We start from the raw sequence: 6,000 nt of genomic DNA on the forward strand, positions 1-6,000 counted from the left end.
ACGTGCAAGACGGGGCAATGGGGGATTCAGCGTCCTCACATTTCTTCCACTAACTACAGCAGTGGACGCTATAGCTCAGGGTTGGGCTACTGAAATGCTGGAGGGGGCACAATTGGACAAAATATGCGCATATAAGCAAAATACGTGCCCTTAATATAGTACATTGTTAATAACACATTTCTCTGTGCAGGTATAAAGAATTCACTATTCTATGGATAGTGGAAACAAAGGCTTTGAAGCAAACAACACAATAACCACACACTGTCTTTTTTTTTTCAAGGACTTGCAGAAAAATAACCATTCAAGGACAGCACAAAACTGCTCAATAAGAAACCAACATTAAGCGCGACAACTCATTTTGCATGCTTATTCACACACACGACCCACCCACCCACACACACACACACACACACACACACACACACACACACACACACACACACACACACACACACACACACTCTCAAAAATTAAACATTATTGAGTTACAATGTCTGGCATATTATTCCAAATCCATAAAAAAAAAAATAATGATAATAATTAGGAGGTCTCCTCACATTGTAACATAGGGCAGTCCAAAGGTTGTGTAAGCTTGCCGGTCCCCATGTGTTTACGCGGGGACCGTCCACACCGGGGACAAATTTTTGTACGTGCGCAGTGCATGAAATTTGGGCAATGCGGACGCCGCGCAGTAGGGCATGGCGGCCGAAATGAGGCAATTTTGCGGACCTTGCGGATGCATTCTGCAAAAACCAAGTTCATGACCCAGTGTCAGCGCAGCTAAGACATATCTGCCATCTAGTGGTGATTGGTGATATTACAACTGAATATGACCGTCGACCCATGAATATTCGCAATTCCACAGATTTTTTTTTTTTTTAAATACTTTTTCTTATTTTGTTACCGTTTTTTTCCAGGCTTCCCCCACCCCCCTAACCCCTTTCCTCCAGTTTTTCGGGGAAAACGCATATTAAATGCTTGTCACCGTTTTTGTTGTTGTTGTTGTTGTTGTTTTTAAGTAATGTACTGAGAGCATTTTTCAGTCTTTTTCCCTGGATTTTCACTACACGCTAAAATCAAACGGTGGATTGGCGGACTCCAAAACACTTGTGTGTTTCCAGTGGTGGTGCCGCCCCAGTGAAAAGCCTCAAGTGACAATACCGTCCCAATGGGTTGTGGCCAGCTATTTACCGCGACACCAAGAGACCTTTTAAGAACTTGGGGAAACAATAGGCAGGCGCCAGAGTACTTCAGGGTGGAAGAATGTGAGCCACGACCCCTAAAGTGCTTCGGTTTTGTCCCCCCCGGAGCTACATGTGACATCCTGCAACAGTATATATAATAAATCATAATTGACTGACCTTATTGATTGACTTTCGCCCATCACCCCCCCGCCCTCCAACTGGCCTTCTGTTACCTAACAGGAAACACAGAGACAGATCACATGAAAGGGGGCAGCCTCACGCTATCGACACTTTAGGATTCAGTGAAATCATCAAAATGTGTTTGGGGTTGACCTGAAATGGACGCGGACATTTACCAAGCGTCATCCCTTTCAAAAAAGTCAGCACGAGACCTCGAGGAGCCCCTCGGAGGCCCCTCGCTGGCAAGTCTCATCAACTTTTCAAGGCGATTAAATGGAGAGCCACGACCCCTAAAGTGCTTCGGTTTTGTCCCCCCCGGAGCTACATGTGACATCCTGCAACAGTATATATAATAAATCATAATTGACTGACCTTATTGATTGACTTTCGCCCATCACCCCCCCGCCCTCCAACTGGCCTTCTGTTACCTAACAGGAAACACAGAGACAGATCACATGAAAGGGGGCACTTTAGGATTCAGTGAAATCATCAAAATGTGTTTGGGGTTGACCTGAAATGGACGCGGACATTTACCAAGCGTCATCCCTTTCAAAAAAGTCAGCACGAGACCTCGAGGAGCCCCTCGGAGGCCCCTCGCTGGCAAGTCTCATCAACTTTTCAAGGCGATTAAATGGACTGCTGAGTGGACACGTAAGGCAATGAGAGGGGATGTTCTCATGTGAGTGATAGCGGGCCTCGTCATTAAAACGCACTAAAAGATGACCTGTCGGAAAAGTCCATCGAATCAGCGCATGCGGCTCTAACGCCAGCTCTCCCTATGACGCCCGTCGATAGTTTTCTCATCGAACCAGATCCCTCCAGGCTGTCAGCTCGTTTTACCCACCCAACAATGGCTTGGCAGCCTCGCCGCTCGCAGTCCGGGTACCTTTCCAGCATAAAACTGTTGACTGGTCACGCGTGGGTCATGAAGGGAGGGTGGGGGGGGGGCAGATAGAGTGATGATAAGCAAGCGCGTTTTTCCAGTGAACGGGGAAGGACAATTGAGCGAGCTCTGCGAGCTATCGAGCTAGCATGATTGTAAAGGTCTATCAATGACGACTTTCAGTCACACGCGACGGATGAAATGCTGGAAGCCTCAAATCAGAAGCTCGGGGGCCGGACCACTTGCCGCCCAGCAAAACCCCGTCAGCACATCTAAAAAGCAATCGGTGGGATTCTGGGAAAAACAATCGATCAGTGAGGCTCTTCAATTGGCTGTGTGACCAATGCTGGCGAGTTTTTAAAGAAGGCTGGGGGGGAGGGTGTGTGAAAAACAAAGTGGAGTGATAAATCTGTTTGGTTGTGCCGGAGAGATTAATAAATTGATAATCCACAGGCAGGTTTGATGGCTACTGTAAGTACTGGAGCTGATTAGACAGCAGCTGAAAGTAAGATCCTGCTTGAAGGATTTCACAAATACTACAGGCGGAACGGCGCACGTATTCCAATTTTTCCACATGGAAGATATAAGTGTGTTCTCGCCATACACTACTTGCTAAACAAATACAGCGAAGCCCAGAATTAAATTCATTCAAACGGTATGAATTGTTTCTGTTCCAAAGTTTTAATGCCAAAATAACTTACTGCCACAAGGCGCAAAATAAGTACTTTCATATCGCAGTTTGCTGGTCAAAATGTTTATTTTGCACCTCATTAATACACATCAAATAGCAAAAATTTGAATCAAATGCCGGGACAACCATCCAAAGAAAGTCGACGGACGGCGGAGGCGGTTTCAAAAAAGCTTCGCTGGGCTCACGTCACCTAACGCGGATAGTCAAAGGTCATGGGGAAGCTCTGTGCGACTTACTTGGAAGCATCTAGCTAACAACAACTTGGGCTGGCGATTCGCGCGCCTAAACACGTTGTGGAGTCGCTCCTCAACAGTAATCATCGCCTGCATGGCAGCAAATGAGTTACATTTCTGACATGTCTCATACTCCTGAAGGGATGATGAGAAAACGCGGAGAAGGCATGTAAATGCTAAGCTAACCTAAGACTGACATGGCTAGCATGTTTAACAACCCAAATAAGTGGTTGGGTGACCAGTTACACTTTTCACAAACGTCCGGCTGGCACCGCATTAAAGCGGAACACATCTAAGGTTGGACAGCAACATAGCTCAGCGTTTGAGAAGTATCTGGATTCTGGGGAGAAAATCAAACACACTAAACTGAACTGGAACCGGAAATGAATCAACTTTTGTTATGTTGTACGTCAGCCAGGAGGTTTGGCCTATTAGCTTAAAAGTATATTAATACAGTGTGAAATATGTATAATTCATCAGTAATGTTCTGTTTGATTTCACAATAGACTTTTGACTGACTTTTGAGGTCTGCACAATAAAAGATTCTCAAAATTACATGACAGGATAGCTTTTTTTTAGCCAATTTAGCAAAAAAAAATGGTGCTATTCAAAATGTGAATTTAAGAAATTAAAAAAAAAGGAAAATAAATTTTTCATTCATTTTATTGTCATTATATATTTTTTGTTGAATAAAAACCATTGCTTCAAGTCCTTCGGATTAACCTGCAAAAAAAAAACAAAACAAAAAAAAAAACACTAAAAAACAAACAAACAAACAAAAAAAAACTCCACAAATTAGAAAGTTGCTCCTCAAATTAAGTCATTGATCCTCAAAACTACTCCACAAAGGAAAAAAAAAGATTGATGTGTCTTCAGAAGATGCTAATTCCATTTTCAGGCATTTAAGACTTTTATTCTCTTGTTTCAAACACCTTCTGATGAAAATGAACACAAATGCATCTTTGGGCCCTTTTACAAATGGTCCATCTTCCACTCAAGCTGTCTTGAACGTTAATGCCACTGGAGGGAGCCTCATCATTCATCTACCCATTATCCGAACCACTTATCCTCATCATGTTGTTGCAGTCCACCGGAGGATTCTGCGATCTCAAGTGCCAACACGCGGCAGCCATTTCACACAATCGCTGGTGTGATTTCCGAGCAAAGTATGAATTTGTGAAAGTGTCTTTCCCATCATTATGCTAGTATAAAGGGAAGACTAATGGGTTTTAATGAGCCGTTTGGCTGATTGATGCACTTTTATTTTCTCTTGAAAACAAAATATCCGAACAAATTGTGATTTTTTTTTTTGGCACAGCCGCTAACGAAGACGTTCCCTTCCAACACACACAGTGTCTGCTTTCTGTGGCGGATTGCAGGACAAAGGAGACCCCAAAAGAAAAAAAAAAAAAGGAGCGTATTGATCCGCTGGCTTCGGCTCACAATAACACGGGGACGACACCACCTGACCTTTGGCAGCGGAATATGGCCACTTAATATTTCATGGCTTTGCGTGGGCGGGAGACAAAAGAGCTCGCCAGATGTGCCGAGGGGCCACTCGGGAAGCTTTGCCGGTCTTGTGCGAAGGGAAGAAGAAATCGACACGGGGATGATGATAAGGTGAATCCCGAGGTTAACGGTCCAGCTGGTGCATGTCGGATGGACGAAGCCAAGTAACAGAGTACAAATACTCGGTGACGAGCTCGGGCGGCAAACTGTCCGGTGAAGGGAAGGTGCGTGGCTGCCCTTGAGGCTATTTCATGTTCCAATGTCCTCGGGAAGGCAAAAGCGTGAGCTGTGATTCCATTCAAATCGCAGTAGATATATTAAACGGCAGCAGCAGGTTTAAATCTCAGCAGATTACATGGAATGGCCAAGGAGAAGTGGAAGGGGATATGGGGGGGGGGGGCGGTCGGGGAGGATTGCATAATGGGGTTTGCTTGAGGTGACGTGCTTCACCAGTCAGCAATGACATGCCACCCCCGCCCCAAATTAATGAGTTGTAAACTCAAATAAAATACCTTGAATGTGGATCTTAATTAGGACACAGACTTTGGAAATGATTACATTTGACGAGATTAAACTGCAGATGTTCCTCCTTTTTTTTTTTTTGCGTGTGTGTGTGTGTGTGTGTGTGTGTGTGTGTGTGTGTGTGTGTGTGTGTGTGTGTGTGTGTGTAGGCCTTAATACGAATCTTCTCCTGAAAAGCAGGTTAATCCCTCATGCCCCACCCCGCATGTGGATCAAATCACATTGTTCAACTTCAAAACAGGTGGCAAACTCGAGGCCAAGGGGGCAAGAGCTGGCCTCGCCAAAGCAAAATAAGTGCCAAGTTCACTTCACGTTTCTTGCAAAATGGGCTAGGTCCTTTCATTTTGGCAGAAATGTTGCTTTTTTTTTTTGCATCCATTTTAATTTATTATTATCCTTTTTACCAAGTATCTTTATGAACATAAATTGAGCACACACTTTTCCCGACATCTTGTGAATTCAATAATCATGCAAGGCCAATTGTGTATTTGCAATTGGCTAATAAGAAGATAAGATAAGAAAACCTTTATTAGTCTCGCAATGGAGAAATTCCCAATTCACAGCAGCAAAGTTATGAAAGGAAGAAGTAGTGAGATGATGATTACATATTTATGATTTTAATCGTGGTCACCGGTGGGCGACTGGTTAGCGCGTCGACCTCACAGTGCAAAGGTCGTGGGTTCCATCCCAGCTCCGGCCCCACCTGCGTGGGGTTTGCGTGTTCTCTCCGTGCCTGCGTGGGTTTTCTCCGGGTACTCCAGTTTCCTCCCACATTCCAAAACCATGCATGGCAGGCGG

Source organism: Hippocampus comes, unplaced genomic scaffold (genome assembly GCF_001891065.2).
Source record: "Hippocampus comes isolate QL1 unplaced genomic scaffold, H_comes_QL1_v1.1 scaffold246, whole genome shotgun sequence".
NCBI classification, from domain to species: Eukaryota; Metazoa; Chordata; class Actinopteri; order Syngnathiformes; family Syngnathidae; genus Hippocampus; species Hippocampus comes.